Here is a 12,156-nt window from a genome sequence, read left to right as displayed (position 1 = left end):
ATTTACTTTTCAAATTGTTATAATATATTATATTAGTTTAAAATTTCGATTGAATCAACCTTGGAAGTTTCTTCTCAAGGAAAGAAAAGAAGCTCGAAATTTAAAGTTATTAAATTAAAAAATTTCCCGTATTATTTAATTGTTTAGTCAAATTTATTTATTTACTTTTTCTTTTTGAAGCATGTCAAATTTAATATTGAAACTTGATGGAATGGAAAAGTTGATTAGATTAATTATAGATATAAAAATATATATATTTTTTTTCTAAGAATAATATAATAATGAAGAAAAATCTTTTGCATGTGAAAAATTAAATTCAATCATTTAATATATCTTTTTTAAAACACGGCCATTTATCACCTCATTCACTCCATTGTCTTCAAATTCGTACCCTCACTTCTTTCAAAAAATAATGAATAAATAAATTTAATTTTTTAAAAAACGTGCACTCACCCTCACGCGCCACCATACTCCGTGAATTTCACTGTCGTCTTCTTTCTCACTCCCAAAGTCCTTAAAATACAAATCGAAACTTCTCTTCTCCGTCCATTTCCCATTTCTCTCTGCAATTTCAAATCCTAACGCCATGAAATCCACCGCCAATGCCAAGCTCATCCTCCTCCACCCTTCCATCCACAAGCAACCCCTGGCCGCCCCCACCGCCGCTACCGGTGGAGCCACTCTCTCCCCCCGCCGCTGGCTCTTCTCCTTCCTCACCTTCTTCACTCTCGCCTTTACTCTCACCCTCATTAACTCTACCTTCTCCTCCTCCTCCATCGCCGCTCGCCGCTCCGTCGCCGGCCATGTCCCCGGCTCCACCGCCCTCCCCAATTCTATTTCCTCTGCCCTCCTCCATTACGCCGCCGCCGACACAAACTCCACTAAACCCCACATGTCCACCGCCGAGCTTTCCTCCATTGCGGCCGCGCTCTCCCCTTGCGCTCCAGCGTGTAATTTCTTAATCTTCGGCTTAACCCACGAATCCCTCCTCTGGTACGCCCTCAACCACGGCGGCGCCACCGTTTTCCTCGATGAAAACGAATTCCAGGTCTCTAAATTCGAGCAATCAAACCCCGGAACTGAAGCGTACGATGTCCAATACACAACCAAAGTGAGCGAGATGAAGGAGCTTCTATTTCAAGCCAAATCACAAGCCGATAACGAATGCAAACCCGTTCAGAATCTCCTCTTCTCCGAATGCAAACTCGGTATCAACGATTTGCCTAACCACATTTACCAAGTCCCATGGGACGTGATTCTCGTCGACGGACCTCGTGGGTACAATGGGGCGTCGCCGGGAAGGATGTCGGCGATCTTCACGGCGGGAGTTTTGGCGAGAAGTAAATGCGGGAAACGGAATTCGAAAACCCATGTGTTCGTTCACGAGATGGGGCGGGAGGTTGAGAGAATTTACAGCGAGGAGTTTCTTTGCCGGGAAAATTTGGCGGAATCGGTGGATTCGTTGGGGCATTTTGTGGTGGAGAAGGCAACGGAAAGGAATGGCGGAAGATTCTGTAAGAATTCATCTCCTGGTTCGTCGATTTCTTCTGTGTGATGTAAATTATCATTTGAAACTTTTTGTATGATTATTATTGTGTGGGTTTGTAAAATCTCATAGTTTTTTGTTAGTAATATACTCTGTTTAGACGATGGTGGTTGAATCAATCAAGTTTCAGGCCATCGGAATCTGCTTTATGTATCTGTTTGGTTTCCAAGAAAGAGCGAGAAAATGTACAGATATGAAAAGAAAGAAATTCCTTGCTTTCTTCTACTGTTCATGTTTGTAGTAGAACATTGACCGGCTCCTCTCTTTCCTTCTCATCATTCAACAAAGAAATTAAATTTTTACTCTAGTTTAATACCAAATTATTAGGTAGGAATAGAAACATCCAAACTTATGAATTCATGACTTAATTATATTTGTCTCTCAATATGATTAATGAAACATTAATACAATGTTGTTATTATATGATATTAAAATTATCACTACCTTATAATAAACAAAGTTTGGTTATTTCATGTTATAGAATCAATAACGACTGAGACATATATCTTTAACTAAAAGCTCAAATGTTTTGCATCCACTTACTCCTATTTTATTAAATTAAAAGCAAAGACATTGACACCTACCTACCTAAATATAGATGCAAACATGAGCATGTGTTAAAAGGAAAATATTCAGGGACAATTTGTTTTACAGCTCTTGTCATGAGATTTCGCCTAAGAAGTACAGAAACGAATACGATTTGATATGATGATACGTTAATTTCTAAAAATAAATATACGGATACGTTGAAGATACGTATTGTTTTTATATATATACTAATTAATTTTTATAATACATATTTTAAGTTAGATTAGAATAGATTCGAGAAGAGAGTGAAAACTTGAAAAAAAAATCCAATAACGTCGAGTGATTGTTGAGTGATCAGAGTAGACGGTAGAAAAAAAGTAAAAGATGAAGATTGAATAATGAAGTTGAGGATGAAGGTGTGAATCATAATTTAAATAGTGAGAGAGAATGGAAGAATGAAGATTTAATTACATTTCGAGTTTTTTTTTTAAAAGAAATTATGTTTTATCATTTTTAATTTATTTTGTTTTGGATTGCTCAATTTAAGTGAACTTTTATGTTTGGAAGTAATTTTAAATGGTTGAAATCACTTTTGTCATTTTCAAAATCACCGTGAAACATGTTCAATTCTTCAAAACTAATTTTGATGATATGAAAATTGCATTTAAAAGTGTAAAATTGAAATTTAAATTAATTTTGAATAATTAAAATTGTGTTTTCGAGTGATTTTAAAAATAAAAAAAAATGATTTTTAATAATTTTAAAATCACTCATAAACATGCACTAAAATAAAATAGGTTGTAGGTTAGGTTTTTAAATGGTTGGGCTTAAATTTGAAACAAAAAATTGACCCATGTATTCCCTTCATGTATCTGGAAGCAGATACCCGTATCTGAAAATTAAAAATAAAAAAAAAAAAATCTTCAAATCACGTATCAGACACGTATCTGCTACGTATTTGGATGTATCCGTATCTGATACTGATTCTCTGCACAATTAGAAGTATCTATGCTTCCTATGATTTCAGACAAACATTTAATATCTTTATTATTTTCATAAAATTTCACGTGTATATAGATAAGTTTTTTTACATTAGGGAGATGAATAATAAAATTATAACATGATTAATTAATATCGTAATATCAATCAATCATTACTATTAATTATTAAACATAACTATATTATTTAGCCTTAATAAATTTAAATAAATACATTTATTTTTGTTTTATTTAACTATTTAATACAAAATTTTATTAATAATTATTAGTGTTCTAATTAATATATATCTATTTAGATAGTTTTAGTAATTAAATTAAATAATTTAATTAATGTATAATTAAGCAAATATTTATTTATTAATAGTTTAAGTAATTAAATAAATAATCAATATAACAATATATTAAATAATACTAAATTTAATTACGTCTTCTCTTACAATTAATTAAATAATTATTTAGTTTTGATTTATATACAAAATTAGTAAATCAAAAACATATATTTAACTTCCATACATTAATTATTATTTCTTATTTCCAAACACAAATATTAATTATTCCATAAATTTAAATCCCAAACATTTAAAATTTATACTCATTAGAGAAAATATATGTAGTCCAAATGGATGTTTAGGTGTACATACACTACACATATGTTTACATATCTCATCTAATTGTCAATTTAAAATAATTGTTGGCAATTATGCTTTTAGAAATTCAACTGTGAAAGGAAGTATATTGTTCGGTAAATTTCAGCTCAAACTTTAAAAAGTAGGTTAGAGTATTTGGTAAATAAATACAAAAATATCTTATTTTAGATATAATATCTAAAATAGACTTATAATCAATTTTTTTTAAAGTTTTTTTTGTAATTAATATTTAAAATAATTTTTAGTATGATAAATTTTGTTTCTTATAGATTAATTTTAAAATATTAAAGAAAATAGTTTTATTTAAAAGAAGAATATGGTATACTTTAAAAAGAAATGATGCATTTAATTCATGGGAAGTAGAAAATAGATTTGATTGGGTAAAAAATAGATAAATATATAAAATAAATCTTTTTTAAATATAAAATTTAAAACTAAATATTAATTAAAAATTATTCTCGATTTTACAATGTCAAACGTAGGCTAAAGATGCAAAAATGAGTGATTCTTGAGATGCAATGTTACTATTCCACCAAAAGGTTTACCTATTCAATTCATTTCACGAGCAGTCCATGAGGACCACTTTAATCCGATTGATGATAAAGAAAGAGAATTATTGGTTTTGAGTTAGAATATTTGTTCTTACATGTTATTGAATTAAAACAAATTCCCTCTTTTATTCAAATTTGAGTTTGAAAAAGAAAAAAAGAAAACAAATTAAAATAAATAAATAAAAAGGGCGAAAAGGGGCAAAATAGTAATTAAAACGAAAAGAAGGGGCTGTGCTAAAAATTCCGGATCGGTAGCTGTCGGTGATGGGAGGGAACAGTACCCTTGTTTATGCAATCTGCAGTGAGGGATACGACGCAATTTTTTAAAAAATTTCGAACGAACATCGAGAAATAACAATCTCTCTTACGCGATTAGAGTTCGTGAAAATCAAACGCGCTTGGTGATTGGTTAAGATGTACACGTGGGAGTATGTTATTTGTGGTTGAAGAACTCACGTGGCTATTTAGTTAGAAATTGAGAAATCGTACGGAGAAAGAGAGCGGTGTCGGTGAGAGAATTAAAAAGATTCCGTTAACGGAATTCACGTTTTATTTGAATGAAAAACGGTTCACGTGGAACTGGACCGCTCTCTTAATTCTTCCATCTTTCATTTATAAATTTGGTTTTTAAATTTTCGAAAAAAAGAAAAAAAAAATTGAGGATAGAAAAAATCAGATTTAATGAAAGATAAAAATACATTTTTTTACTAACTATAGTAGGGGAGGTTTGAACTTCGGAGTAGATACCAAAACCACTAAACTAAGATCATTTTGATATTATTAGACGTTGAAAAAATCATTATAATTTTGGTAATTTTGTGAATAATATCCATTATAGATTGTGATCTTTTTATTTTCATTGTTCAGATGAGAAAAATATTAATAAATCAATAATAAAAAAAAGCGTGTAACGTAAACAATAGAGAAATCAATACATAGATATATCTATGTAGTTAGTTATATCATCGAGTAAAAAGAGAGTATAATTTATGCAATTTTTAAATAAAGCTATTATTCTGTGTATTTGAATCAAGTGCTTGGAGATTGAGTTTTTTTTTTTTTTTTTTACGAATGACCCTTTTAGAGAGTCTTTATAATTGATGACCTGTCTCCCACAAACGTATGAAATCTAACATTTTGGTTATGTCAGAAGCACTATTGCATTTTATAACTTATCTTTACGAATGACCATGTTTATCGTAGTCCTAATTTGATGACCATGTCTATCACGGTCTTCACTTTTTTCAGGAAATCTCAAAAACTGTGAGAAAAATGGGAAAATACAACAAACATTATATCGAGTTAGAGTGAAAAAAATGAAGATTGTGATAGGATTACGATAAACATAATCATTCCTAACGCGATATGATATAAAATGTAGTAATGCTCTCAAAACTTATATTTCACGAGGGACAAGTCATTAATCATAAAGGATCATCTGAATCAGTTATTTGTTAAAAAAAAAAAAAAGGAAATTTGATGGAAACGAAAAACTTTATCATGCAACTTTTCAATAGTGTTTATAATCAAATTATTTTTATATATTATAATTTCAACCACATGTTGAATTCATAATAATAATAATAATAATAATAATAATAATAATAAGAACTTTTATTTTAAGCCTCCGAAACACACATATTGTCACTAATTGTTGCAGGAGAGTCCCAATATTCATTCGTAATTTTCCTTAACCAAACATTGATTTATATGTAATTTATAATATATAATTTAACTAATAAGACCACAATGTTAGCGAGCATATGAGTAATTTTAAAATAGCTAAAATCATTTTTATCATATTTAAAATTAATTTATAATACAATTATAATCCCTCAAAATCAATTTAATATTTAATTTCATACTTTTAAACACAATTTTTATATCGTTAAAAATGACTGTGAATGATTAAAAACATTTTCTTATAATGATTTAGTAAAAATAACACAAACAAACTATTTTCTAAACTTACACAAAATAACACATTTTGAAAACATAATTATACATACCATCTTGTAAAACTAATTGCATATCATTTAACTTTTACCAAGGATTGTGTTGTTTTTATGCACAATGTAAAAATGATTTCAAAGTTAGTATACTTTCAAAATTATGGATAGAATTATGGTAATTTTAAGATGATGAATGGAAAAACACTTTATAACTTATAACAATTGTCTATATAAAAGATAACTTATCAATAGATAATTTATCCAATATAGAAATAATTTTAGGGGATAAATAGTTTACCTTAGATTCAAATTATGTATTCTTTTCTCTTTCTATAATTACTTTATTCTTTTTCCCCAAAGAACACCCTTTAATAAATACTAACTTATATAAACTTTTTCTTTATGATCTCTTTCTTTCATTTTCTTTTGGATTTAAATAATAATCATAATAAGCTTTAGGAAGCTCACTTTATTCCATCCCTTATTTAGATAAATTAGCATGTTGACCAACATCCTTTTTATTTATTTATTTATTTATTATTTTAATTTTTAGATTTTTGCAAACTATCTTGTACCACCTAACATTATTCTATGAATCATCCTCTACCGCTTCATATTTTTTAAAAGCAAACATGGACTAAACTAAATGTATTTTTTTAAACAAAGGGTTGATTCTCAAGAAATTAAAAAAAAAAAAAGAAAAACTTTATATTTATTTAATCACTATAAGAATTTTTGCTTTTTCCAATGAAACTTTTTCTAACTCAAAAAAAAAAAAAAAAAAAGTCGGGAAAACTAATTTTTTCCGACATTTTTTTGTGGTGTTGGGAAAAAATAATCTCTGGACGAAAATTTGAATAGCATCAGGATAAGTTGGCTCTTCCAACGTCGTTCTCTTGGACCGTCAGCATAAACCATGTTAGAAAAAAGATTTGTTTACCTCTCCCGACACTACAATTTCAGTGTCGGGAGATAGTGCCTATCTCGACGCTATAGATGAGGCATTGCGTTTAAAAAGAAGGTTGAGAAAATTTTATTTGGGTTATCCCAACGGTGGGTGAAACTATCGTCGGGAGAACGTACTTAACCCGATGGTTTTAGGAGCGTCGGGAGAGGGTCAATTTAAAAAAAGGTTAGAAACTTTTATTAGAGTTATCTCGATAGTGGGTCAAACTACCATTGGGATTATATACTTCGCCTGACGGTGGTACAAGCGTTGGAAGAGGGTTAATATAAAAAAAAAATTTGGAAAAATTTTATTAGAGCTATCCCGACAATGGTTCAAACTAGGGTCGGGATAATACACTTAGCCCGACGGTTTTGCAAGGGTTGGGAGATGATCAATTTCAATAAAAGGGTTGACAAAATTTTATTAAAATTATCTCCATGGTGGTTCAAACGACCGTCGGGAGAACCTACATAGCCCAATGATTTTACGAGCGTTGGGAGAGAATCGATTTAAAAAAAAAATGTTGGAAATTTTTTATTAGAGTTCTCCCGACGGTTATCCAAACGATCGTTGGGAGAACCTACTTAGCCCGACAATTTTTTAGAGCGTTGGGAGAGGGTCAATTAAAACCCTCTTTTTTTTTTCCTCATTTTTCCCGCTGCCTCTATTGCTTCTCTCTCTAACCCTCGATTTCTCTCCTCCCCTCACACCCGTTTTTCCCTTCCATCACAGATCGGGCTGCCACTGTTGTCGATTGCCGCCATTTGCCGCTAGTTGTCGCTTGTCTCCGCCGTTTGTGCAGTGGGTAAGTGTTTTGTTGGTTTGCTTTGAGATTTTCTTGGTTCCTTCCATCACTTTGACAATTGCCTAACTATGTCTCTATCTCTCTGTGTTACTAAAGAAAAAGTTTTCATATATTTCCCTTTTAACAGTGGGAGTGTGGGACTGTTTGTTTGTATATTTATTCTTTAGTGACTTCAATATTTGTAATGAATATCCCATATACTTGGAAGGAACGAGTTTTATGTTTTTTTTTTCTTCACTTTTGGTTGCTGATTTGTTGTTGAAAATTATTTGGTTGATGAACTCATAGATATTGATATCGGTAAAGGATGCGGTTGTCGATAATTTTAAGTTATATTGGTTTGGTCTTAGTTATAAATTTCGGTCATAGGTTTAAGCAAGTTACTCCTACTTTTAGTTGAACTCCATAATAACCTAACTATCTTTGATTCATTATATTTTGGATATACATTTTATTTTTATTAAAAATGTTTAATTTTTATTTAAACTAATGTTTAAACTAACTATAATTTAAATAATTTGTATTTAAATCAACGTATAATTTCTTCAGAGGTCAGTTGTATGGCTAGTAGGATGGGACGTGGATACTCTCAGAATATTCATTTGGATAAATATGTCCAAGTATTTGGGAGAATTCCTATCGAGATTGACCCTTATGGGAGAAACAAATTTGTGATAATGCAACAAAGTTTAGCAATGCCCTTGGTACCAACGTTTGAGAATCATTTTTGTTCGTTATGAAACATGGAGAGAGGTACCAATAGAAACTAGAGAGTTTGTTAAAAGTCGATTAATGTTAAGATGGTAGATTGTATAAAATTCATTTATATTTGTAAATGTTCTTGTGTTGGATTCAAAATTGTTATAGGGGTAAATGTATACTTATATTTAAGTTCAAGTTTCCACATAAGTTCTATATTGAGTTTGAGATTGAAATATGTAAATATGAGTTGGTTTGTTTCAATTCATTAATGTTCTCAGTTGGGTTTTAAGTTTTATATTGAGATTGAGAATAATTTTGAGATGAGTATATGCTATGTCGAGTTTGTGGTTAAAATAAGTGGAGGGAGGGAGGATTGAATAAAGTTCATTTGAATTTGTTCATATTCTTATATTGTATTTTAAGGTTTATATTCATTTTGAATAAAGTTCATTTGAATTTGTTAATGTTCTTATATTGGGTTCCCGTTTGAGGTTAAAGTAGAGGGATTATATTTAAGTTTAAAGTTGGTATATGGGTAAATATATAATTATATTTAAGTTTGAGTTTTAAGTTCTATATTGAGTTTGAGATTGAAATATGTATATTTGAGTTGGTTTGTTTCAATTCATTTTGTTCGTAATTGAGTTTTAAGTTCTATATTCATTTTGAGATTGGTATATGGTATATTGAGCATTAAATTTATTTAAATTTGTATTTTTTAATATCTCGAGATTTATGTTGAAGTGCATCTATCGACAAACAAAGTTAGATTGTAGAATTGTGTTTTATAGGTACACTTTGTGGATATTATGTAATGCTATTTCGGAGTTAAGAATTTGTGGATGTTATGTTATATTTAAGAGAAATAGTACTAGTAGTTGTTTATTTGACAAATTATTAAGATTCAAACATGTTTTCTAGATAGTATTTAATATTGTAGATATCTAATTAATTTTAGCAATTTTTATTTGATATTTGTAAGATTCAAATAGGTATGACATTTCTAAAAAAAAAAAGATATAAAATTAGTAAATAAAGAAAAAATATGTTTCCGACGCTTAAAATAACTCTCAAGATAACTTTTATCAACGGTTGAATCGTAGATTAAGCGTCAAAATAACAAACCATCTTTTGACGCCAAGTGGAACCGTCGATATAAGCTGACTTCTCCCAACGGTGGAAAATTATCCTTATTGTCGGGATAAATAACTTTTTTTCGACGGTATAGCTTAAGGTTATTTTGTCAAGATATCTTTTCTTTTCCTACGACAAGGGTTTTTTGGGTCGCGAAAGGTTTTCCCGACGATGTTGCCGACAATTGAACTATCACCGGGATAGATTTTCCCAATGGATTTTTTAACTTTTTTCGATGGTTTCTGTGGTCATCAAAAGTCCAGATTCTTATTAGTGAATTTTGGCCGTTACACTCACAAAAGTTATATTCTAATTCATAAACTTTATTTTAAATTTAAACTATCTTAGTTCTCATCCATAAATTTTATATTGCCTTAGATTTTGTTAATCCGATTATTTTATAGTTGATAATTCCTATTTCCTATAGTTACTGTCATTTTTACATTTTTCTGTAGTATTTCTTTAATTCTTTTAATTATTATTTTTTAGGAAATTTTCAAAAATAAAAAAATAAGAAACATATTTACACAAATAGCAAAATCTAATTATAATTATGAATGTCTATCAGAGATAGGCACTGATAAAAGTATACCCGTGTCTATCGATAATAGAAACTGATACAAGTCTATCACTCATAGAGGTTGATAGAAGTCTATCAATGTCTATTAATAATAGAAACTAATAGAAGTCTATCAATGTCTATTAGTAATAGAAACTAATAGAAGTCTATTATTGATACTATCAGCGCTACGCCCCCCACGGAATTTAAAGAACCTAAAGGAGCATGGGTCATATATTCCGCGGAACGTCGTTCTTGCCAAGGTTGGATGTCTTTTTTCAGTCTACTCAAGTCCAAACCATTAGGACCTCCTCCGTCCGGCTTTGAAGAGACCTTAGTCAGGCAACTTTCCTGAGGGATTAGGCGAGAAGTAGGTAGTAGTGGTAAAGATTCTTTACTCGCGAGTGGAACGGCCGACATCTCACTCTAATGTCCTAGGATGTACCAGAGAGGGTGAACCAAGCCAAGTCCCTTGACCTGACTTATTCAGATCAAGAATCCCGAAATAAAGTGCCTGTCAACTCCTTTCCTGGAAAGGAAGAGTTGACTTTTATGCCAACTGATGGGGAGGCCCCTTCTGCAAAGTCTGAGAGTCATTATGAAATTCCAAGGGCTAAATGTAGACTATCTTCAATCCAGTACCATTTGTAGAAACTTCAAGTCTATTATCGATAGAGGTTGATAAAAATCTATAAGTGTCTATCATTGTTTTTTTTTTCTATGTTTGTAAATAGTTTGACATTTTTTCTATATTTAAAAATTTCTCTTTTTTTTTTTAAAAAAAATATCATAAGTCATCTTGTAAATGTAATTTTAAATCTCAAGTACATATATAGATTAGCCTACAAATCAAACAAAACTATAAATATAGTTCAATAGATACATCAGTGATATCATTTCCAAGCTAATTCGTCTCTTATACAATAAATGAACTAAAAAAATGAAGCCAAATTAAAGAGAGTGGTAAATTAGCCTTGTTTGCAAATAAAATCTGATAATTTCTTTGTCAAAGTAAGTTTAGCTCAATTGACATGCGAGTGTGTGAGCACAAAGTCTATGATTCAAATTTCTCTATGCTCAATTGTAATAAATCTGATAATTCCTTTTTCATATATAAAATGTAAATGGATAATTAATATGATATTGTGCAAATCTACAAATGTAAACATATTTAAGATGTGATATTTTCTAAATATGTCCTCTTGCTTGTGATGTGCTATTTAAAAAAAACATTAGATATTTGTAAAATAGGGAAATTCTTGAAATATTAGATGTGTTTATAAATGTAAAAAAGTGAGAGTAAAGAAAAAGCCTAGTTTTACATAATAATAATTCAAGAGTATTATAAATATTATAAATGGGTGTTAAATATTAGTGGCCAATGCTAAATGGCATCTTTCTATTACTACATATATTGTCCATATGTCATTCAACCATCTATGCATAGTGTTCAAGTATGTCACTTCCTACTTATCAAAAATCCCTATAAATTAGTGGTCATTTGTGGATTTTGTAGATACAAATACATTGGTAATTAATAAAAAATGGTGGAGAAAAAGGGTGGAGAAATTATTCTTTTGTTATATATTATTATTATATTTATTTTTTCTCCATATTTGTGTTTTAGTTGTGTGTCGTTGTGTTCCTTAATTTTACAACATGTTATCAGTACGAACTCTTGTCGCTTCCATCGCTGAAGGTATGTCGTTTTTTTCCTCTTTATTATAATTAAATTAAATGTTATTTTACATATTTAGTACATATTAAATTTGTAATATAAATACA

The 12,156-nt window shown here is 30.0% G+C and overlaps 1 pseudogene across 1 annotated transcript; it reads left to right on the top strand.

The window, feature by feature from the left end:
- The first annotated feature begins 364 nt into the window (after positions 1-364).
- Positions 365-1,771, top strand: LOC120077495 (protein IRX15-LIKE pseudogene; annotated as a pseudogene). The gene has a single exon (XR_016529475.1). The product of XR_016529475.1 is annotated as a protein IRX15-LIKE pseudogene (transcript).
- Positions 1,772-12,156: the final 10,385 nt, after the last annotated feature.

This window comes from Benincasa hispida, chromosome 5, assembly GCF_027475165.1.
Source record: "Benincasa hispida cultivar pf3 chromosome 5, pf3_genome.v1.1, whole genome shotgun sequence".
In the NCBI taxonomy this organism is placed as follows: Eukaryota; Viridiplantae; Streptophyta; class Magnoliopsida; order Cucurbitales; family Cucurbitaceae; genus Benincasa; species Benincasa hispida.
This window is presented reverse-complemented; position numbering and strand designations above follow the sequence as displayed.